Here is a 25,423-nt window from a genome sequence, read left to right on the forward strand (position 1 = left end):
CTCTGGCACCATTAAAGCCCATAACTCTGTAACTGTACATCCCCAATGTCTATGCTAACCTCATCTGAAAAATCCTCCTTGGTAATTACAAGCATTGCCCAGACTACTGTAAACCCCTCTGAAATTATCCTGCTATCATGCTGCCTATGCTGTGGCCTACGGAGAAGATTTGCTTCCTACAGAATGAAGGCACTGCAGTTTCAGTGGGACAGGGTGGGTTTTTGCTTCTTTTTCTGTGATGTTCTATATGGGAATCTTTTAATGCCATGACAGTATCAGAGATTGCAGAAAACCAAGGATATTTGAGACAGGTTCTGTGAGCATGGCATGCACACACAGTAGTGGCCTTGGGGTGAGGGTATTTTGGAGAGAAGAAGAACTTTGCTGCAACAGACATAGAAACTACACTATTCATTATATATGTCTGTTTACACTCTTTACTTTTATGTTTTCACATTCATTTCATCACAATGACATCTGTGCTGATGAATTTTGCCATTAGAAGCTAGGATAATATCCCAATGATTAATTTTATAAGTAGCTCACTTTCTGACATAATCTTACCCAGACAGGTATTGCTTCCAGTATTTCATATTTGCCCTTATTAAAGCCAAAGACTTCATTAACTCCTGGTGTGTGCTTATAGAAATGATAGAGACAAATTCTCTTCAGGGGTGCAGCATGAAAAGGTGAGAAGCATCAAGCTGCAGTAAGAGAAAATTCTGCTATTTGCAAGGAAGCATTTTTCACAACATTCCAGCTACGCACTGGAACAGGCTGTCCAGGCAGACTGTGATTTCTCCATTCTTAGATATCTTAAACTCTGTTGGAGGGAACCCTCAAGCAAACTGACCCAGCTATGAGATGAATCTTGCTTAGAACAGAAGGTTGAAATAGAGGCCTCCAGAGCTACTTCCTAATCTATAGCAATCTCTGATTCTAAAATCTAAGAAAAATTTATTGTCCAGAGTGTTCAGGCACTGTGAGAGCAGTGCTATTCATTTTAAATGGCATGGAAGATGGATCTGAAGGCTTCTATACTTGAGTTCATGATTTTCTTCAGCCTTTGAGATGAGGAGTTACCAGGTTCCTTGTGAATGATGTCTCTTGGAAAGCAACATGTGATGCACTTCAAAAAGCTTAGACAGCAAAATATAATTGAATCAATCAGCAGACAGACTCAGAATTTGGTTTTAGAGCTGTTTTTCCAGAAGACTTTACTCTTAGATTTCCTGCCAACCAATGATGGAAAAGAAACAATACACATAACATATGTGTGTAGGCAAAGCTGCCTGACCTTAGTCAATCATACATTCATAGAAAAGAGTTCATGATAGACACAGTGGCAGAAATTCTTCCTCTTCAGCACATTATTTCAGCCATAACTTATTCATGGACAATTTGTGAAGAAAAGAAAAAAAAAGAGAAAAGTAACAATTATCAGAGAAATTATTGATGGCAATTTACTCTCCCAAAACTGCCTGTTCTGTATCCTCCATTAATGTTACCCTACCTCAGAGCTTGCAGGAAGGAAGGCTGGTATATGTTAGCCAGGCTCCTGCATTAGCTGTCACTCAGCAAATGAGGAAATCATTGTATTTGCAAACTCTGCAAGCAGATCACTGTAAGCAATCTTCAAGAGCCTGCACTTTGACTTCACTCTCTTGTAACTGTTGGCATGTTGGCAAATAGAACTGGCACTGTTTAATTTAAAGTTTGATTTATCATTGCTTTGATGGTGGACACTCATGTTCACAGTTGGGTTTTTTTTTAATAAAAAGTTAAAATCTTTGCTTTTAGCTTAAGTCTGCACAAATATTTATAATGGCATCATTAGGTCATTAAGGCCTAATTGACATCTAAGTTCAGAACAAAATTATAATTAAGTTTGGTTTTGCATTTTGAAAGTGCCTGTTCTATCTAAGCCATGGTTACATACAGACTTTGCCTCACCCTACCCTCCCCCAAAAATTGATTCTATGATTCTAATGTTGTCAAAACCCATGAAGTTTTACTCTGGAGCACATAGGTTGCACTGTGATTTAAAGGAGAGCTGAAAACAGAGTTTAAAAGAAGACAATAAAATTTCTTCATTGGATATATGGATCAGACAAACATCTGGATGTGAACGCCTTTCAACTGAATTTCCTCACAGGGTGCTGGTTATTCCTGGGCTTCAGACATTATTGAACAGGGATGAGACTGTTCACAATCTGAACAGCAGGGTCTTTGAATATGCCTTTAGCTGAGCTCCAAAAATTGCAGCAAAGCACTAATCTATTGGACTGTGTATTCACAATGCTGCCAAGAATTCTGAAGGGCTTGCAATGCAGTTTTTGTGATTTCCAGCTCTAGCAGAAGTAAGCAGTGCTCGGAGGGATGATCTGGTACTGCTGAACTGCATTTCTCGTAGGTGGATCATCGTTATCCTGTGTTAGCACCTTCTGCTCCACATTCTATGTTCAGCCTGTCTCACAGTTAGATCCCTGCACAAGTCCACTTTTTTCAGGAAGCAGCAACTTTTTCAGGTGGGACCCAAATTTTCTTCTGCACATTATGCCACCCCAGACATTGGCTGGAAGAGGATTCCTAAGAAAGAGAAAGAACTGAGTGAGCATGTGCTGACATTTGCCCATCTTCTGTGACTTGTCATCCTGGAATTCCTGAGACAGGCATTGTGTGAATGCATTTAATAGTCCTCACCACATGTTTTCTTCTATGAATCTGCCTAATCACTTCTTGAACCCACATAAACTTATAACATCTCCAGCATCCCATGGGAAGAAATTTCACAGCACAATGATACATTACACAAGGGACAGTATCCTCTTGTTTGCTCTGAACCTGCAGCCTGGGAGTTTCATTGTTATCCCCTAATTCTTGTCTTGAAAGAAGACGTGACGTAAACTATAATTTTCTCCATACCGCTAGGTTTTAAAAGGCCTCTTTAAAATTCCTCCTCTGCTATTCACTTTTAAGGGAGAAGATTCTCAGTCTTTTAATCATCCCTCAGACTGTTATCCCTTGCTGTGTCACCCTTTCCATGAAATTCGGTTCTACTATACCTTTTTGAGATGGATGGGACACAACTCCATACAGTCATCAGGATGTGAGTAATGTGGGGTCACCACAGGTATAATGAAGTTCTCTTTTATGGTGTCAACTCCTTTTTCCAACATCTGATTTGGTTTTTTGACTCCTGTGGAGCAGTACAGTTATGTTTTCATGCAAAGTATTACTCTACTCTCAAAACTGCTTCTAAGTGAAATAGCACTGCTCTGCACATGCTCAAGTGTTTCTGTATCTCCACAGACTAAGCATCTTCTGTTTAAGCCCTGCAAACTTTCCTTCATTTAATTAGCCTAACCCTGACCCAGTGGTGATTCCTGCATGTTGATCCCCCATAATCACAGAATCATTGAATTGTTTGGGTTAGAGGGGACCATAAAGATCACCCAGTTCCAAGCCCCTGCCATGGGCAGGGACACCTTCCACTACCCCAGGTTGCTCCCAGCCCCACTCAACCTGGCCTTGGAGACTTCCAGGGATGGGACATCTGCAGCTTCTCTGGGCAGCCTGTGCCAGGGCCTCACCGCCCTCACAGTAAAGAATTTCTTCCTAATCTAAACCCTCCCTCTTTCAGTTTAAAGCCATTCCCCCTTGTCCTATCACTGCAGGTTCTTGTCAAAATTCCCTCTCCAGCTCTCTTTCAGGTCCTCTTTATCTACTGAAGGTGGTAAATTCTGTCTTCTGTCCACTATGGTGAAGGATTGCTGCCTTTTTTGCATCTACAGGACTCTGATATATCTGTAGTTAGTGGAACATTTTCTTTGCATAGAAAAAATGCAAGAGTTTTCAGAGGGGCTTAAAACTTACTGGCATGTTATAACAGAAAGGATGAAGCACCCCCTGCAAAACACACACAGGAATGTTCATCTGTGTGAACCAGGAACTTGCATTATTTCTTTCTACTGAACATCTGTATAAATCAAGTTATTGCACACCTTCCACCACATGGACATGCATTTCCGAGAAATGCAGGACCTGAAATGAAATGAAATAAAATAAAATTACATTAAATAAATGAAATATGGATTAATTATTCAGTTGCCAGAATTTTGCATGGTACGTAACAGAGAGGGCACAGACCAACACCATCCGTGAATGAATCAGAAAAACAGCTGATGTGCAAGCACCCAATCAGAAGTGTGACTGGGCCAGGTTTGTTTCTCTGGTTGTCTCCCTGCCCAATGGCAGCAGAGGGAATGAAAACATATGTGAAAATTCAAAAATGCAGAATTTTTGAGAGGAAAAAAAACAACAATAAGGCTACCCAGGCTAAGTGAGCAGGGTGGAGCTCTGGACGCTCTTGAACTGAGCTACACCTTCTGTCATTTTCTTCAGCCGCTCTGTTTAGTTCCCTGCCCTATTTTTTTGTGAAATATTTTTAAAAAGAAGATGTGGTATCAGCAGTGATGGATTTACTGAACCACAAAGAGGGGCGACCACCTGAGAACCTCTTCAGTTACATGACAACTATTAATGTGGTATTATTCTGAGCCTTCTTTAATGCATGTCACCCCTCTCTTCATAGCATCTCTGAGCCCTTCAGTCGATGGAAAACAATTCTTTTATCACACTATAAAGACAGAATCCTTGAAAGGTTACAGCTTAAGCTTATTATCCAGGCAGACATTTCAAAGTTTTGCAGAAGTGTGTCATGTACAAGACTCACCTAGCCTTAGTCCTGTATACAAAACAGAGTTTTGCTTGACCCAGAATTCATCTAAACTGGCAGATCAAAAGTGGAACTAGAATTCTTCCTGATCTCCTTGATTATCTTTATCTACTGTTCTTCAAATCCAATTTATGCTGGAGTATACAGAGTCACCACATGGCAGCCATTCTGGATACAGTTTTGCTGCTGACCTTGGGAAGTGTGGCCGTTCTGCAGATGGCTCCAGGCTAGACCATGCTGGCTCTGGTAGTTCTGTGATCGGGAAATGGACAAAGTAAATTCTCTAAATGCACATTTTCTAAGTTATAGGGTGATTTTTCGCCTAATATTTTTCAGTACTTCATTTAGGTCATGATTATGGATAACACTCAGGAGCCATGAACCCCAGTGTCACAGAGATTGCAGACCAGCCTTCTAGATCTTTCAACAGAAAGCCTTATCTTCTTTCAAAACACCTCAGATCCATAAAATATTTCTAAATGTGGGCTTTTCTGTGTACATCTGATGAATAGAGAAATTAATTTGGTGAGCTCAGAGAATACTGGAGGAAAATCTGTGTCTGCCAAACCATTGAGCTGGCAAAGAATTTGCTGAGGACTTCAGCAACTTGCAGCTGGCCAAAGGCCTGTTATTTATGTGATTAATTGACAACAGTAATATTTTCCTTCTTCAGACATCAAGCTGAAAGATATCATGGTGTACTTGGGCTGTAGCCCTGTGAAAGAAAGCAAAGATTGGATTTGCTCATCCTATGTCTTACACAAAACTCTTGACAAGAGTTTTCCGCTTGCCCTAAAAGCAAATAGTTCTGGTAGATATAAATACTTGGTTATCTGGTTTAATGTATGCCTGTAAGTTCCTTCATAGGTGATATAGGACATTGTGTCCTTGGAATTTCTGCTGGGATCTGACAAGAAAAAGTATTGCAGAAGTTCTGAATTCTGTGAAATGAGCGTAGCTGGATATTAGCCAGTCAGTCAGAAGAAACTGAAGAAGTCCTGGAAAACACAAGCAAGTATCTCACCCAACTATTCAGAGAGCTTACTGAAGGCTGGAAGTCTGTGTTCACTACTCTCTTCTGCCTGAGATGAGAAGCAGACTGGAGGTCATGTCTGCTATCCATCAATGCACCTTCATGACTTCTGCCCTTTGGGTAAGGTGAGGGAACAGCTCCATCCATCAGCTCTGTTGAAATTCTTTGCGCTGTAATTAAAAAAAAAAAGATTCACTCAGTACAGAGACAGGAATGAAAAGGAATCGCCATTGAGGGATGAGTGTATTCTACTGGGAGGGAAAGAGTTTGAAGCTCCAGCTCTTCTTCAGAAGGCTGTGTGTTTTATGTATTTGTGTGATGGACACTTCATCTCATATCCCAAGGCTTCCCCACTCCAGCACTGCACCAATTACCTGCCAATCAGACTATCAGATTAGTACACACACTTTTTTTGGATGCCACCTCTGGTTTCCATAGAAACTGTTTTACGCCTCATCCTCTCTCTCAATTAGAACTTTTTATAATTTCTCCACCCTTATGAAATCATTTGTGGTTCCCATGGTAATCACTGAAAATTTGTTATATCTCAAGTACTGCTTCTTAATCAGAGGCTTCACCAATAGCAATGTCCTGCTGGAGCAATAAAAGGCACGAGAAGGTTCTAATCCTCTCTTGGAGTGAGTAGTGACTCCTTTGCTCATCCTTAAGGCTATGCTCCATAAATCCCTCCAGAGCCTCCTAACTCTGACATCAAGGTTTTGGTTACTGTGGAGCTCACTACATTCACTGAGCATGCTGCTAAGTCCCCATTCTATTGATTGCAAAGATGATGGGCACAGACTCGCGCTCACTTCGCCCAAGATGTTTCCATAGGACAGGTTATCCCAACAAAGCTTGTAGGAGAATTCAGATCTCCTTTGTCGAATTTACCTCTTATCTAATTCCCTTTTCACTGGAGCTCCATGCACTCTCATATAAGACAGGTGCCCGAAGTCCAAATGCCCCATGTACATTCATTTCATGTTCAGGTGTTTAAAACACCACATAGTCAATGCAAACCAAATTTTATATATATATACATACACAGACTACATTTATCACACATTTTATTCACTCTCCTTCAAGCCTACAGCAATTTCCATGCATGATAATATGTCCTACCACAGTCCCAGACTGAGGTTTGCTTTGACACTAAACACAGAGCTGCAGCTGAGCTCAGGTCATTTTTTTCAAAAATCAGCCCACAATGTCCTCCTCTACAACAGCCCTGCTTGGAGTCCTGCTCTGAGCCTGTTATCAAAGTTCAGAAGCAAGTCCTGTGGATGGTATCCTCTGGCCTTTCTGACTCAACTCCAGCATTTCAGCAACTTCTATCTTTATCCATCTGTGATGATACCAGACAACTTTCCATCAAATACTGGTTGTACTTGCCTCTTGCAGCTGATTCTGGACTTCTCCCTGCACTGAGTCATAAAAACCAAATTAACTGTGTTTCAAATTTTGGTTTAATATAAAATATAGATATGTGTGTATATATCTTCTAGATGTACAAGGCATCACTTGATGTGGTAAAATCCCATCCCCATCTGTTCTAGTGAAACCAGGACCTCACCCAGAAGTTTTAAATTGAGAGGGGACGACTGTAACCCATTATCATCATTTCCAGCCAGCAAACGCTGCACTGAGTTTCTCCTTCCTCTTTGAAATAAGCAATACTTTTTGGAAAGATAGCCATTCTTCAGTGAAAAAAAATTAAAGTGAAAGGACACCATTTTCCCTCTACAGAACTGTCCTAGTAGTTACTTGCTGGAGATTCATTTTTTGTTTTCAGTAAAATATGCCACATGACACACATCGATCCTACAGAAATTGCTATCCTGTGTATCCCTGGGTATTCAATTCCCTTTTGCTCCTGTACCCTCAGCACAATATATCATCCCACAGAGACATATCAGACTTCTTTTTTCCTTAGGAAGTATCTTCTTGTGTACTTCAGATGTGGAATTTCTTTCTCAAGTGACATTAATCCAGGGTCTGAGCTGGTGGGATGTGATCTTGGTGTGACTATGTGAATATCACTATGTACTGGAGATTATGTTTGTGGTGAAACCTCACATCTGAAAGGGGAAATGTTATCTGCAGCACTGTAGAAAGAGTTTGTTGGTGGACAAGGTGATAAATAACAACAACCTCATAGAAAAATGCTCCATTTTGTTCATCAGATCTCCCATACCCACAGAAACCCAAGTCTGTTCATGCCCATGTCAGGACATCGACCTGTTGGAGCAAGTCCAGAGGAGGCCACCAGGATGATCAGAGGGATGGAGCACCTCTTCTACAAGGAAAGGCTGGGAAAGTTGGGATTGTTCAGCCTGGAGAAGAGAAGGCTTTGGGGGGACCTAATTGCAGCCATCCAGTACCTGAAAGGAGCCAACAGGAAAGATGGAGAGGCACTTTTTACTAGGGCATGGAGTGGCAGGACAAGGGGGAACGGCTTCAAACTGAAAAAGAGTAGGTTTAGATTAGATTTCAGGAAGAAATTCTTTACCCAGAGGATTGTGAGGCCCTGGCACAGATTGCCTAGAAAAGTTGTGGGTGCCTCCCCCCTGGAAGAGTTCAAGGCCAGGTTGGATGGGCTTGGAGCAGCCTGGTCTAGTGGAAGGTGTCCTGTGGCAGGAGGGGAAGGAAATGGATGATCATTAAGGTCCCCAAATAATTCAATGATTATATGATTCTATGACTAGTACTAAGCAGGGCCAGATTTTATTTTAAAGCCATATATAATATTTAAAACAACAGAAACTCAGAGTTGTTAAGACACATCAGAATTTAAAAGAAACTTCTGTAGCCTTTTGTATTCAAAAAGGCGTCGTGAAGCATTTGACATTTTGGTGTGTCTAAAAGGTTAAATGAATAGCTGATAATCATGTAGCTGAACACTGGCAGCCATTTGATAAAAATATAAAGGCATTTGGAAACCATAACAGATCAAAGAGCACCAAAAAATGTATGTTGAAAAGCCAATGTGATGTCAAACATTTCAAAGGTCTTGCGAACAAGGCCTCAGAAGGAAAAAAATTGTTGCAGAGGCTTATTAGAGTAGACACTGAGAGTAACCCCAGCTTGGAAAGAAAATTAGAATAATAAATAAAATAGAATTTTGTTGGTACTGCCCCAGAAAGTCAGCAACTCATCAGAAAAAAAATTATTTTTCCAAAAACATCAGAGTTGCATGTGGTTTCAGCTGAGTCTACTGTCTCCCCCGAACAACACATTTTACTGAAAGAGCACACATCTTAAAAAAAAGGAATTAAGTCTCAAAAATCTCTTCCAAGTGCTTTTGAGGCTCCTGAGAAAGACTGGAATGCTGATGGCTCAAAAACTTAGGGGGTAAACTCAAACAATAAGGGGGTAATGATGTGCAAATTAACCACCCAGGTGCAGAGAGTGAGAAGACACCCCCCCCACTCTGGCTACAGCTGTGTGTTGAACAAGGTAAGGGAAGAGGCTGAGAAGAGGCAGATCTTTCAAGGTAGGATAATGCTTTCTATCATGCCACAGTCCTTACACAAATGGTTTTCAGCTGTGAAAACTTCCCTCCTGGAAAGCACCGGGACAGTCACGCATAGCCTGAACGTTCTCACACCTTCTGATGGGCCACCAAACTCTGCTGACTTGAGAGGCAGCTCTGGCACCTTGGGAGGTGTCATCAACCATCAAACACTCACATATTGTTCCCTGATCCACAGCATTTCATCATTAAATTGAAACTCCCCACCTGAGGGGTGGTACTTGGGCATTCCTACCTGAACATGAGTGTTTATAACCCATGGAAGTTCTATGGTCCCTGGTTTTACTCCACCCCAACAGATCAAGATTGTGACCATCACTTTGACCAACAGGTATTGAAACTGCTGCAACCAAGTTTCCTTGTGAGGTCCATGGGTGATGAGATCTTTCTACTCTTAACTTTTCCTTCTCTTTCTTATACATTTTCTTAAGTGATATTTTTATGGTTTTTTATTGCTATATTACTGTAGATTATAATAACCAAAATAGCTACGTAAGTGATTTTCATTGCAACCAAATTGTTCTAAAATAAACCTTACATATATATATATACTTACAAGCACCAATCATTTGGTGTTGTTTCACCCTAATCCACCTCAAGGCATCTATTAACAGGAAACTGGGTTACTCTTGCCTTCAGGGGTGGGTCATAACAGATCCCAAGACCAAGCTATCAGAGAGTTTTAATGCATTTATTGGTATCCAGCCCCTAGGAGATGGGGAAGGGCTCTGTATACATGATCTTTGTGTGTGGATATGTTTTGTAGACAGTGATATGAAAACAGAAATACCTTTGCAATGGAAAAGCTTGAAGAGGATCAAAGATTTGCCTCATTTCCACATCTTCTCTTTTCCACTTTCCAAGTCCATCTCTTTGAAAATCACTGTCAAAATGGACCTTTTTATACAAAGGGAGCTGATTTGGGCCCACCACATTGTGATTTGTGTAGTACAGCCATCCTGCTTCCATCCCACTCTGCATTTATTTCTATTTCACTCAGCCTCAGTTTTACCCCCTCAGAAGTACAGCCCAGACTGATGCAAAAAGAAGACAAAAATCCCCTGGGAGATTACAAAATCAAACTTCTAATTAACATCTCAAATTCCAATTGAGTGCTAGCATCTTAAATTGCTGGTGTTTAACAGCATAAGCAATTTCTGGTGCCTCAGCAAGGTCGGGAAATAAGAACTGGCAGAGGCAAATGGTGTAGATGAAGATGCACCTCACTGATATGAAAAAAGAATATTACAGCTATTTCTTACCTAGAGGTAAGTTTCTCCAAGGCTGAATTAACAAAATGACAGTGCTCTGATTAGATTGCCCTGTTAGTTCTGCACTAAGGTCACTTGTGGAACTTGGATTTTTCATGGAAAGATTTAGGCAACAAAATACCTGCTTGGTTTGCAGGATCCCAGATCCAGAAGCCAGCACTGATTCCCTGTTTTCATTGGTCCTTCACCCAGCACAGGATAGTGGGGGGTTCCTCTGTCTTCTCAGAACTCAAAGTCTTGAAGCCCCCCATCCGTCCCTGAAGAAACAGCACAGTCCATCACCTAAAAGCAATGAGCAGGGGCTCTTTCCATTTTAGAGCAAAGCTGTAGCTCTCACAGTTGTCATGCTCTTTAACAAAGGTGTTGGGATCAATGTTTTCCTCAAACCAGGAGCTATCTCGCCCATGTCTGTAACTACAAGCTTCAGAAGGAGAAGTCTTCACCCCTTGTGTCAAAAGAAGAGGAGGCACAATCTCCATTGGTCCATTGTGCAAAAGCACAAGAGGACTGGTCTGCTCTTATTTCATGAGGAAAGTGGAGGTCTGGGTTCCTCTCACTGCCTCTGTGCCTGTTAAATGTAAAGTGTGTGATAAGCTCTTGGAGGAAGATCACAACCAGATCTGGATCCCAGATGTACTTTGGTGCAGATTCCAGAAGCAAGAGAACAAGAACAGAGCAGAACCTGGAAAACAGTGCTGTAAAATAATCACTGATAGATGTGTATGTTTCTACTGTGAGTTGAACACAGGGTTTTAAGCTCATAATTTTAGGCTTTGAATCTTGCCTTTCGTGTTTATATACTTACTGCAAGAGTCAACTCCTACTCTTTTCACTTTCCAATAGTACCTTCTGAAGTCAGTGAGCCTGCTGAGAGAGCAGATAACCTTTTATTCAGATCAACATCTGAACTGAATCACCAGGCAGCAACCATGAAAGAGGTGAAGTGGGATTCCAATCAATGGCCTTAAGTCAGCTTGGGCTTCACAGTCTGATGAATTTTCCTGGAAGAAAACCCATCTCCACCAGATTCTGCATTGTCCCAGCTGTAGCTAAAATCCTCAAAAACCTTTCCCCATCTCCCACTACCACAAAGCCTGCAGTAAAATTCCAGTTGCGAGTGTGTATTTACTTCCATAGAGCATGAAAGATTCTGCTGAAAATTTTACAGGTGATTTTATTTACATCTGTGTCAGTGAGGTCAGAATCTCATCCAAAGCATTCCAGTTTTTGTGCTGGCTAGCAAAAATGTTCACACTAACTAAATCTATCTTATAGATCACCTTGACAGTCCTCATAATTCAACATAATAGGGTTCTTTGCAGAAAGAATTGTCTCTGAGCTGATGCAAGAGGATGGACAAGATAACCTAACAGAGTTCTATGTCTATGAAAAATTAAATTATTGACCCTTTTCTTATTCCATTGGATTCCACCCATTCAGGAGCAGTTATATCCCAATCATTTAGGAGATTTCTCTCCATTAGCTCGCCGGATCTCTTTGCTAGTCAGTAAGCTGCTGCAGTCTCCTGCTTAACATTTTCTGTCTTTATTTTCTGTGCTCCAAGAGTCATTACTGTACATTTATCTGCACTGAACTGGATTTGTCACCTTTTTGCCCAATTACTTAAATGATCTAAGACCTTCTGTGTCTGACTGCATTGTTCTTCATTGTTTACCTCTCCTCACCCACTCCTGTCACCCAGAAATCTTGCTTTAGATAATTTCCCAGTCATGTCTGCAAAAAATAAAGCATTTAAAGAGCCATGGTATAACACTCATAGTGAAATGCCTTCTCACTTGAGACACAGAAAGTAAACACAATTTTTGTATGTTTTACACATCTTATTCTGATGCCTTCCTGTCACTCTCTGCTACCCACAGCCTTCAGATGCAAAAGGCACATATTGAAGCTGCCAATGCAAACATTAATTTATGAGCTGACTACCTCAGGGTCATAAATCAAAAGAATATTTTCCATCTAACTGGACTTCCTAGGTTAGAAAATAACCCTATGAGTGTATAGGTGGCTGTGAGGCTTAGTAATTATGCAGATCTTTTCTGCCAACTTGAATGGCAGGGAAAAGAAGTGATGTGGTGACTTTCTTCAGAGCTGCAATTTCCCACCCAGCTGGAGAGAGCCCCTTCCCCTCACTGGTATGGCACATTCTAGGATAAAGCCAAGCTGGTCAGGGCAAGCTTTTCCTCTTTCTCAAGGTAACATCTCTGCAAATCCTCTGAGAGAGATGTTTTTGACTGCAGAAAAAAAAATATTCAGAAGTTTTTCCAAAAAAAATCATCAATATTATTGGTCTGGACAAACTTATTGGAATTACGTTTAGCCACCCACCAACAATAGATCAGTGCAGCATTACTGCACTGCTCTTTAAGAGTTTAAACAGACAAGCACAAACTTTGGACAAATGGCAATAAGCCATTAGAAAAGCTAATAAAACAAAAAGTAAAACATCTTCCATTACAGCATTCTTGCTTCTAAGGTTTTTTTTCCTCCCCTACCCTATAGAAATTTAATACAGAAAATCCTATAACATCTTAATTTCTAATTTCTGCTCTAAAAATTCCTTTTCACAAATGTGTTGAGGTAGGTAGATGAGCCATTAGAAGATAATTTAGCTTCCAATTTACTTCTGGATCCTGGTCTACAGACTGTTCACAAGGCAGGGCTCACCAAGATGAGAGACAGAGGAGGACCACTAGGTCATGTCCCCCCACCAGAGTCAGGGTAGGTAGCTAAAGGGAAGCTGAGAGCTCAGCAAATTTCCTCAGTATCTCTGTTTGGCTGCTACTGCCCTAAAAACCAAGCAACTGGGGTGAGCAGCCCATATCTGGAAGCTTATCTGGCTGCAGGTTTGAAAAGTTTGGAGCTTCTCTTGAACTGAAGGTATTAAGTCTCACAGAAGTGTGACCAGTCAGAAGAAGTTTATCTAAGGGGGAAACATCAGGCCACGAGGCACCTGAATTTGAAAACAGAAGAGATACCTTCCTGATGTATTGCCGAGAGAACCTGTTTTATCATTTTGAAAGACATACTCCAGCAATTACAGCTCCTTGAAACCTTCAAGATGGACCTATAACATGTTTTACAATGCCTTTTATAGTAAAATAACTGAAGATTATCACCTTTCTACTACAGTAGTCAAGATGAACATACTGGATTTGTACACATTGGAGTTGTAGCGTAGATCAGGATTTGCCTTGGAAGTGAATTTCTCAGTCACACTTCCCTACACAGAATGGAATTGCACCTGAAATTTATTTCATTTTAGATTGAACTGAACCAAAAGAACTGAAAAACCTCAGGCACTTGAGCCACAAATAGTAATCTCTGAGATCAGTCTACAGACACATTGTACCGTGGTGGATCCAGTTTGGGTTGCTTGTTATTTTACTGCTATGCTGGCAGTTTGGACCTGAATTACATTTCCCAAGAAAACACACCTGCTTACACCTATAAGGTGGTTACCACCTCCTGATGGTTTTCATACTGACATGCAAAAAATCCCTGTCAGAAAAGACCAGGGAGGACATGGTGGTGTGAGGACTGTGGAGTCTTGTGAACCCTGTGAAACACATGTGAGAGGAGTTAGGGAAGGATGTTGCTACTGGGGGGAAAAAAAAGAAAAGGATAAAGGAGGTATAGGGAAATCAGAGGGACACGGAAGTAATGAAGAAAAGTCTGGAGTGTGGAAGTGCAGTAAACAGTAGAAAGAGCTACAGGAAAGATCAACTGGTGGATAAAGGAACAAGTCCTCTCTAGGCTGCCAGAGAAGAGGATGCATTTTGAGATAATTTCTGTTCCTTGTGACTGGACAAAACCAGTTATTTTTACTTTCAAATGAAATATCTTGTTCTGGACACAGACAACACTTCTCCTTTTAAGAGGCAGGAGCTTGGGTTAGCCAAACTCATTAGTTTTGGATGTCTGTCTCATGGATGGAAAAGAAGGAGTACCACAGACACACACAAATGCCAAAATAACTCACCACAAATTCTGAGTACGTCAACCCTCCTCCTATTGTTCACTCACTGAGCATCATATTTAAATCAGGTTGCAAAGTCTTCCAGCATAGAAACCACGTCAAAACTATTACTTTTCTTTCCCTGAAACACCTCAGCATATTTTTTTCAGCTTTACAAATAAATAATCTTCACCTCTACCTGTGAACCTGAGAGCAGGCAAGTGTAGTAGAGAATAGCAGAAGTCTGAGGCACATCCTTCACTCGTGGTGACCAATAAAAGAGATCTTTCACCATCTGCAGCAGTTCATTTCAGTCTTGATTCTTCCTTAAGCTTCCAAGTTTACAATCCCATGGATGAAGGGACCTTGAAGTAAAATGCGTGAGCAGATATTTTCCCTTCCTTCCTTGACTCCCTGCACAAACTCTCAAAGCCATGATGATCATTTGCATTGTTATGAGCAGCAATATTCAAATGACAAACATTATAAAGCTACCGATGAACCTGTTGAGGCTGCTGGAAATGCCTAGAACTGGCCAGTGCTACTGAATCCTAAGTAAAGCATTTCCGTATGTTTTTTTAGGGCAAACTGTGGAGATATTGAAGGGGCTGGCAAAGCCCAGCATTCATTCACAACTGAAGACTGTTTCCCTCCCATCTGTCCTAAATGGAAAAAAGCAGGAGCAAAGCCTTTCCCCTTGGTTCTCCTCCTCCCTTTTGCAGTCAGGGCTGGTAGAACACGCAGCAGAGACATGCTGCATCCCATTAAGGGTTGTAGCAGCAAACAGACTCTCCAGCAACACCAGGGATTGTCATGTTCTCAAGTGCAGTAGCTAACAAACAGCTGAGAAGTTTCTGGATGAGCAGTTCACAGTGGCTGCAGCAGAGGTTACCGGCTTGGTCAGACTTCCCACTGTCTGTCGGCAGAGATCTCTTCTCCCAGGTTCTCACTACTCTGCAGATGCTACTCATCAAGAGCCCGGCTCCCCCAGCACTGAAATGCAGACAGATGAAAACCAAGAGAACAGGGGAGCACAAGCCATGTGTCAGGAGACCAGGGAATTTTCTGGATGTGTATCTGCACCCTCAGTCTCTGACAAATTCACACATCTGCCCATTTTTTTATTGTCATCCTTAGCAGATCTTTAGGAAGTGTCCCTGTGGATTGACTGTCCTTTGCTCTTTCACTGGATTTTGGAGTGGAATATCCAATAACAGCTATTTCTTGTGCGGAGGGGGTAGGAGTATGTCCACCTCTAAAGAAGCAGTATTTATAAAGGAGTTCTTGCTTTCCCTGCCTGTTGGAGAAGAGAGAATCATCCTCATGCTTAACTCTTTCTGGAGCTCACACAGGGATCAGAAACTGGGGAAGGAACTAAATTTAATTTAACAGGCTTGGGAGAAAGGATAATGTAGAGTCTTGAGGAACTATTGGTGCTTCACCAATTACCTCTGGAGTGCCATTTTAGCCTTTTGAGTGCTGGGTAATGTCCATCATGAAAGCAGATGGGGCAGGGAAGCTCAGTGCATATGCAGAAAATGACTACCTGCAGGCTTTCCTGCTGTTAATAAGGCACATCCAAGTTAATTTAACAAACCTATTTGTTCAAATCATCAGCAGAATTTGAATCTAGGAAGTCCAGAGTCACAATATAAACTGATACCTGAATTTGGTTGTCATATTCCATTTAGACATGTATTTAACAGCAGGCAATCCCACCTGAGTTTATGTGAGTTCAAGTCTTGTATTTCCCCCCCTAGAACCCATTTTCATGAGTATTCTCCAAATATTTTAACTCTTAGCATTTTTCTTAAAATACATTCTTTTTTTTCTTGAGAGAGAATTTTTTTTTCTATCACAGAATTTTTCTCCATCACAGAAATATGAGTCTGTTTAAAAGTGTCAGTTTATATAGCACTGTACATTCTTTTCTTAATCCTTGTACAACAAAAATTTTCCACTGGCACTTCTCTGCATCTGGCTCGCTTGATGCTTTTGTAGGTTTGCAGTTTCTGTCTCCTTTTGCTAATTCCATCAGAATTAGCTTCCAGAGAAGCTGGAATTGGCCTGAAGTCCCTAGTAGCTTGAGTTAATTTGAGAAAAAATAGTGTCAAAAATTCCACCCAGAAATGATGCTAAACAAATGTTCAGGCAAGAAATTTCTCCCTCTAAATATTTCATCATGACAGATTCCCAGGACACGTTCCTGCTCAATCCCTTCAGTACTGGACTAATCAGTTACTTCAGATAAAATTCATGTCCACCAACTTTTCCTGTCCACAGTGCAGATGTCTGTACCCAGGTGTTTAACCTCCCATGGAGAGTTCAGGGTTCAGCATAACTCTGACCAAAGATGATCATTTCACCAAGGATAGTGAAATTTATCATATCCTGAGCTCTACTGGCCATATGGATCATCTCTGCAATACCTTTAGAGGAAGTGAGGCTTGCTCAGGTGGAGATGGAATGGCCAAAATGCAGATTAACATATGTAGCCACATGTATTTTAGGGAGTTGTATGCCCAGTGTGGGAGCAGAGCACACTCAGGGTGGGTGGCATCTTAGCAGGCAGACTGCAACATATCCCTCCTGAGGATGTGCAAACATATTTCAGCAGCTAATAATTAAAATTAATGGGGATGAATTTTAATAGGAGTAGCAGAAGGAAGCACATTCCTGGCACAAGGGGGACATCGTGTCTGCTGTGGAACATCTGGATGCTCCACTTCCCAACAAATCCCAGGAAACTGGGCAAAATAAGCAGTTTTTCCATCTCCTTCTCATATCTTACAGCCAAATCAGTTTTGCTAAAATTAAGACAGAGGCTTTTGGGGAAAGAAATAATATTTAAAAAAGAACAAACCTCAAATCAACCAACAAAATAATAATAATAATAAAAACAAAAAACAAAACAAAACAAAAAAAAACAAACCAAACCAGAAAAAAAACCAGAAAGAAATAGCTCGTAAAGAGGCAGACAATATTTCAGTCAAGGCAGTTAAAGCTATTCCATGGTTATATGAAAATCTCCCAAAACTTTCAAAAAGAGGGGTCATGCAGAAGTGACAGTGTTGGGAAGCCTTATGGGCTGCACTGTGAGCTCTGCCTGTTCTAGCTCCCAAATAAAGGCCCAGCTAAGATTTAAAGCCTCACATTAAAACTGCTCTCATCTGCTCCTTCATTTTGAGAGGGGCTTTTCCATAGACAAGAGGTTAATAATAAGATACTGGAAAGGGTTCCAAAGGTGATTGCATGGCTTAGGTTAAACAAAGATTTACTGTACACAATCATTTGCTGCTGTAATTGCATCCAAGTGTATCTATATTTGATTGGGTTTTCTTTTGCAGCACCTTTAAATTGTTGTTCCACTACATGTGAAATGAATGGGACTTGACATTTAAAAACACTGTATGCTGAGCAAACCACTAACAAGGGAGATGTTTTATTATGTATTTAACGGGATAAAGATCACCATAGGTTATCACAGTTAAGAACCTTCCTTAGCCTGAAAGAACATAGTTTTTAAAAATAAAGAAATAGATTTTTCTGTGGAAAAGCCAGCTTCTTGAAAGTTTGTGGGAGACTTTACTTACAGTTGAACCCACCTAGGGACACTGTCTTTAGTGTTATTTAGCCCTGAAAGAACTTCTCATTCCAGGATGGGTAGGCAGGAGCTGGCATCAAAATATGTAGGACTGCAGGGACACTGAGTCCTCTGTGTCACTCTGTGTAGCATTTGGTTGCACAGATTCATCCCTCTTCATTGCACTGAAGTCATGAGAGCAGATGCATCTGATTTACTTGCTTTTCCTCCAGAAGGGTGTGGAATATTGTCCTTTTTTTGGCATCAATCAGGATGTTGCTGTACGAAACAGCCAAGGACCTTGAGACAGCTACTAACTGAGCCTGGAAAGCTGTTACCTGTCTCATAATGTTGTACCTCGTGATGTTTTCCATGGTAATTTTTTTTTTTCAAAAAACTGCTGTTTTCAGAACTGAGAGACCCAAATCTTGATATCTACTGATCAATGCTAGTCTGTACCTGAGTGGAAGTGGACAGAGGTGCAGGGCATACAGGGCTGGCAGACATTCATCACACTGACCACTACCAGGCTGAGTTGAGCCACGAGTCCAGTGTACCCAGAGGAATGCCAAAAGGATCTGCAGCACAAAACCAAATGGTTTCTTTTCAACTCAGGAAAAATACCCAATGTAAATATGGAGCTCCACAAGCTCGAGGTGAGGTCTTGCCTTTTTAAAGAGCTCTGTGATGTGGAAAGCTACAGAGGGAGCAACAGGTTAAATGAACGGGCAACGGCAGCCAAAATCCAGCCTGAATAGATAAAAAGTAACACATGATGGAGGTGAATCTCCACTTTAAAAAGTTTAGCCCTAAATACGTCCTTGACTATGTCAAAGCATTTCATAGAGACAGAAGTTTTTCCCCTTTAACATTTTTCTTTTAGCTAAAATTATACTGGTACTGCATTATTATATTATCACAATGGCATATTTTTTCTTTCCCTTTCTCTTCTCTCACATACACAAAATCAATAGAAAGAAATATTGAAAATGTCCTATTTTCCCTCTTTTATTATAAAAAGACTTTTGCAGCAGCCAGAGGTTGTGGGGTTTATGATTAAGCAACACTGCTAACAGGGCCTAGACAGATAGGAACATGAAATACAACAAAAGGTTGAAAATGATAACTGAATTTAGGGCTGTCTGAAGCTTGATTTTTCAATACTGAACCCTTTTTTGAGTCTCTCATGGCCAGTGAAACAAGTTAATGGTGCTAGAAAATGAAAAGTCCCTTTTCTGTTTTGTCTTTTAATAATTTAAGGGCACCTCCAGCAACCAAAACAAATATATTTATCATTGTACACAAAGCCTTTAGGCGTGAACTCTGAAGAGGCACATTAGTGTCAATGCATCTGGTACACTGTCACTTACCAGTTTAGTTTAACTCTTGCTTCTCCTTTTTTCCTGACACTTGTGTCTGAAGAGGTGTTGCTTGATGCTGGGGTTTTTTTCAGAAAAGGAAAATTAAATAGATATTATTTATATAAAAAGACACAAGCATGCAAAAATCTCTTGGCAAAATAGTTTGACTATGCAGAAGATCATGTTCAATAGTAATAATGGATGCATTTGATCTAAGACCTCTGAAATAACAGTATCTCTTCACTCCTCATCAGTCTGCTTGCATGTGGGCAGGGTGGTTTTACTCAGTATAAAGAAAAAAATTGTACAGATGAACAACAAAATAACCCCTGGAAGGAATTTTCTCAGATTAAGTAATACATGAAGGATTAGAGCAGCAGCCGTGTTGTAGACAACAAGACTGCAAGCTTAAATCTGGAAGGAGTGAAAAGATATAACCATGTCTAAGAATCCTCATGTTCGATATCTCTTCAGAAGCCGCATTTCATGGTGGAATTTTATTATGGGGATCAGCTTGGGGCAACGTTTCTTTTGCATCATTACATCCAGCAGCCCGCTCTAGATCGTGAAGCAAGTCAAGTCAGCAGTAAAAGGGAAAAATTACTGCTCTGCATGTTAGTAAACAGTCCTGCAAAGGTGGATCCCTGAGAGTTCACAAAGCCATTTTTACAGAAGGAAAAATAAAGGCAGAGCATCTGGGACAAGGTCATGCGGTAAAGTCATTGCTCAAGGCAGACTGAGATGTCAGCGCTTTTGGCTCCCAGAGCCGTGCTTTGAGTAGTGAACCAAACCCTCCCGTTCAGCAAGAAGTGAAATGTTAATGTCTGAGGAGCCGGGAGAGTTTACCTCGGCACATCAGCAGCACCGCAGGTTAATCAGGGTAACATCAGCACAGTGGCACTCCCAGAAGCCAAGAGATGCTGAACTGCAGCTGCAGTCTTGTGACAGCCTGCAAGGGTCAGAGAGCCCAGCTGGCCCCGAATGGCCGGGAGCCAGCCTGACTCAAGGGGGGTGGCCCACAGGGGAACAGCACCTCAGCATCCACAAGGAGTCCCTCCCAAAAAAGCAGGCTGATCTGTGGGGCAGAACAATCACCCCAAACACATCCTCATTTTCGTCCAACAGACATTTGTGAGCAAGCCCAGCGCAGCCAGTCCTGGAGCCAGGACGTGCCTGGGAGGACTGATTTTGCTGTCTTTAGCCCTAGTTTGAGTAATCAGTTCCCTTGGCTTCAGTGGCATCAGCCATTATTTACCTTACTGTGAAAGAAGCAGCAACACAGAGGAGGTTTTCAGTTTCCCACTGGAGTTCTGTCTTGGACACTGTCTCACAGCCAGGCAGAATTATCAATCTCTTCTCCCAAAAGCTCTCCTCTCAGGGCTGGAAATCTTGAGATGCTGAAGGTCAGGAGATTTAAGGTACATTGGCAGAGCTCTATATCTCCAGCTTGCATTATTCTGGGTGCTGGCCAATGCTATCAGTCTCTTGCCAAAAAGGAATAGCTATTATGGCATTGATTTTCTGCCACAAAAAAAACAGAGAGAGTGACTTCTAGTTAAATGCAACAGTAGAAAATGCTCCAGCCTTTTACTGCAAAAAAAGGCTGTGTCTTGGTCTGTGTGTCTTGGTCTGTGATGGCTGAGTCTGGACTAAAATATTTTCAACACCAGTACTGCACAGAGGAATTAGAAAGAGGCAGTAGAAACAACTGGCATGCAAAGGGCAGATTTTAGAAGTTGTTACAGATCGATCCCAAATACCAGAGGTTCCCAGTGACAGGAAGAAAAATGTTTATAAAGCTAATAATTGTGCTGGAATGGTAACATTCCACAGCAGGTTCAGATCTGCAGGCTGTGTCTATCATAGATGGATAGGGCCACACTACAGCAGTGATTTTTTTTCAGTTTCTCTGTTGAAAATTTTATCTGCTTATTAACAAACATAAGCCCAGTCCAGGCTGTACCAAACACTTCAGCTTTAAACAAACAAACAAAATCCATAGTGACAATAAACATTAGTCACTAAGTAATTCCTAAGCTTTGTTGACTATCCAGATCACTCGGCCTCTGAGAATATATTTTCCTGCTGGATTTCTGGTACATTCACCCTGTTTTGGCTAAGAACCTATATAATCCAAGTTTTTGGTTTTATTTTTGGCATGTCTTTTTCTTTTTTTCCAGGGCTTGGCCAGAGTGCAGAGGAAGAAAAAGTATGAAAGAGATGGAAAGAGAGAGAGAGACAGACTTGACAGTAAAACACAGGAGATATCTAACCTGCTCTGAACCCTAAATAATCATCTACTTCAATTCAGTTTGAGCCATTGAGGACATGAAGGGTCATGTTTTATTCTTATTTCTGCAGATTCAAAGAAGTCAGTGATAGCTTAAGCTCCCATTGTACAAGCTGAAAATGAACCTGAATTCATTGTATCCAAAAGCAGCCTAATCCATTTAAAAAAAGGAGATAATTCATTTAAAAATTCACAGTGACTTCTGCTGCTTGCGGTTTGCAAATAATGTTGGACCTGTGCCACAGAACAGAGAAAACGTGAATACAACCAGCACTTTAATTCTCACAAGCCCCAGTTTAGGAGTGTGCTTCTGGCTTTATCTAGGGTAGGTGAAATAACATCTTAATTGCTTAAATTAATCTCAGACAATCATGACAAACTCTGTTTCCCAGCTCTTTTACTCTCCCAAATGAAATTTAGTTTTGTGTACTTGGTGCAACTTTTGGAGTTGTCTTCTGCAGCACCAGGGCTTGGACTCGATGATCTTTGTGGGTCCCTTCCAATCAGCATGTACTGTGATTCTGTGACTGGTTTGACCCTGTATTTTCACACAGATCTGGTTCTCACTGTCTCCCTGATGGTACCCACAGCAGCACTCGCCCTGGGAGACGTTGTGAATGTCTATGGGCAACTAAAGTTACACCTTCAAACCTTTCCATGAATTAATCTAAAATGTATTTACCCTTTCCAGAAAGCCTGGCAGAGGGTGGGAGGAGTCAGTATTGCTAGCCCCAGCATCCCCACGTGCTTGGGCTCTCAGTCCCATGAATGTGCTAGTGTTGAGCCAACAACTCCCCTTTGCAATATAAAAACGGGGTGAGTATGAGCTTACCACCCAGCCCTGTGCAGAGGCCTCACACCTCCTTCATCCACAGGAGCTATGTTTCTCAGCCACAGCTACAAAGGTTGGCTCCCGAGCTCAGCCTGTATCTGTGACTCATGGTCTCAGCCCCAGCAGCTTTTAATTCAATCCCAGGTGTGTTAAGCACTGGCCATCATCACCAATATATGTGAAATGGTTGTATTAATCTAGTTACAACATACGAAGGCAGGACAGAGTCATTTTGCAGTAATGAATCACAGTCATGGAGATTTGAACATGGGGACTGAAAAGGAAATTAAAGTAGAGTTTCCTGTATGGCTCATTCTCCAGCCCAGCATCAGCTCAGACAGGGGAGAAATTTCTTTTTGTTCATTAATAGCAGGGGCAGATCCAGCACCGCTTCCTGTCGACTCTACCCTGTCCTGGACAGCAGTGACCACACGATGCCACTCAGGATTGGTGTTGGAAGTTCCCCAGCTGCTGCTCTGCAGTGCCTGTGGCACCATTGCGTCTTCTGTAACACAGAGAAAGCATCAGCTTCTGGCTTCAGATGTAATTAGGCACAAACCTAAGGATTTGGATGAACCATGGTTCATTATAAAATACTCATCTCTGAGAAAGAATCCTAAATTAAACCCCATGGGTCCTACCTGGCCATGACAGAGAGGGCTCTTCAGGGGTCCTGGTGCAGGAAGAATACGGACATACCTGAGTAGCTACTTACCTTTGTAAGAACATAACAATTTTTGCTTTTTCTAGACCCCTAGAATAATGAGCAGCACAGTAATCATATTAAAAAGGACTTTAAGGGCATGACCAGCTGCATTCAGTGTCAAGCATAACAGCCCTTGGAAGTGCTTAGTCACACTTTAACTCCTGTTATTATTTTCCAAGCCTGTGTTTAACTCAGACAGAAATGTGCCTTTTTCTCACCCAGTGGAATATTGCCAGCATGTTTAACCATAACCTTCCACAACAGCAGAAGGGCAGGTGTTGCACCTTCTTTCACTAATGCAAAAGACTCAGGCTGATAAAATAGTCTCAAGGTCTCACATGATTGTTGCCTTCAAAACATCTACGCCCAGGGCCAGCTTTTGTGCTGATGTCCCTCCGATACTTTAGGTGAAGAACTATCCCATAAAAATTTGCTTTACTAACCACTACAGGACTCAGGAGCTGTAGGGACCAATAAAGCAGAGAGATCTCTGGAGAGTAAACACAGGGTGAAGAAAGAAATACAACAGAAAGAGGAGGGAGATACTCTTACACATGCCACTGAAGGGTGACCGCTCCTTTCCCAGATAATGTCACAGTCCTAGCCAAGGGCAATTCTTTTGATCTTACAAGGCTGAAGATGTAGAATGAAGCCAACAGATCTGGGAAATCACAGTCCTGGAAAGCGGGAAGACAATATTAGATTAACACACCCAAAATGGATGTGTAGACATCCAGAAGATTTCATATTATATTCATAAATAACAAGGCAAAACTTTAGTGTCACCGTATGTTTACAGTCTTTACTGTGTAAATCCCCTCTGCTCTGAAGGTTTTTGTTGCTCTAGCAACAAAAGGGAGGGAAAGGAGAAAAAAGAGAAGGGGGAATGAAAGGAAGGAGCAGAAAATACAGTCTAATTGATAGGAAAGTTCAGAAAATCAGAAAATGGGAAAAGTAAACTGAAAGAACTAGTGGAGTTTTTTTGAGAAAAATACAAATATATATTAAAAAAATAGAGCTGCAACTCCTCAAAAATATAAAACAGAATAGCTTTCAAATTAGTGTTTTCACAGCTGCAGGCTACAGAGTTTATTGCTTGCAGTATGAAACCTAATGATGTGATGAGAAAAAAATCTGCAAACTGGATGGAAGCATCCAGCCCTAGACAGACTGACAGCCCTAGAGATCAATGTCCATTATTAACTTGCTGACTTCATGCACAGCAAGGCAGAGCATGAAGTTCTCTGGTTCTCTTCAGATTTGGCTTAATTGGATCACCTACAGGATGAGAGGATAATTTAGCATGCATGGCTAGCCACATCTTCATTGCACCCCTGAGCCTAGAACAAAGGCTCTGGCTAGGAGGGTGTGGACATCTAAGCAGTAAGATGCCCTGGGACTATCTGTCCATGTCTTGAGTCCCTCTGATCACACAGGAGAGGGCAACTGATCCAGTCACTGTTGTTCTGAACTGTCTCCAGTCCTGTGGCTCAGAAGATAAATGCCCATGTCAGACTCCTTTTGATGGAATCCTAAGGAGAATTCAAAGGGAAAGGACCAAACTTCTACCTCCAAACCATTCTCCTTAGGGATTTAATCTAACTCAACCAAAAGTAATCGGAGTTTTTTATAATTTCAGTTGGTGCAGTACCAAATCTATGTGGTCAGAGATGGGTTAGGGTCACAGATCATGTGTTGTGTTTTCTTCCCCCGATCATCACTCAGGAGCTTTGTCCTTACTCAGGAACATCCTCCAGCAAAGTCTCCTACTAGAGTTTGCTTCTAGAAAATTAAAAAAGGCCTTGTTTTTCTTAACAAATCATGCTTTTAAAAGAAGTTTAAGCAATCATGTGAAATTTCACAGAATTTTGTTCACTAAAGTAACTAGAAGAGCTGCAAAGAGTTTAAACTATCATTTAGAGGGGATAAGAAAATTCATGGTTTAGAAACTGGTTTCTCAAAGAAAGAAGCAGCTCTATCATCTCATCAGAGAGAGACCCAAGGTCACCTTTATCCCCTGACTGCACCCCCACCACCACCCACCCCCACCATGGTTTTGGTGTCTGGCTGCCCAAACAGATCAGCTGGCAGAAGTCTCCAG

The 25,423-nt window shown here is 41.4% G+C and overlaps 1 long non-coding RNA gene across 1 annotated transcript; it reads right to left on the minus strand.

Annotated features, from left to right (window-relative positions):
• Positions 1-1,226: 1,226 nt before the first annotated feature.
• LOC125317166 lies at positions 1,227-19,572 on the minus strand. The gene is made up of 5 exons (XR_007199955.1): positions 19,504-19,572; positions 5,784-5,941; positions 3,877-4,044; positions 3,066-3,199; positions 1,227-2,589 (listed from the first exon to the last, which is right to left on the minus strand). It is a non-coding gene; the product is annotated as an uncharacterized LOC125317166 (long non-coding RNA).
• Between the last annotated feature and the right edge of the window lie 5,851 nt (positions 19,573-25,423).

Source organism: Corvus hawaiiensis, chromosome 26 (assembly GCF_020740725.1).
Source record: "Corvus hawaiiensis isolate bCorHaw1 chromosome 26, bCorHaw1.pri.cur, whole genome shotgun sequence".
Classification (NCBI taxonomy): Eukaryota; Metazoa; Chordata; class Aves; order Passeriformes; family Corvidae; genus Corvus; species Corvus hawaiiensis.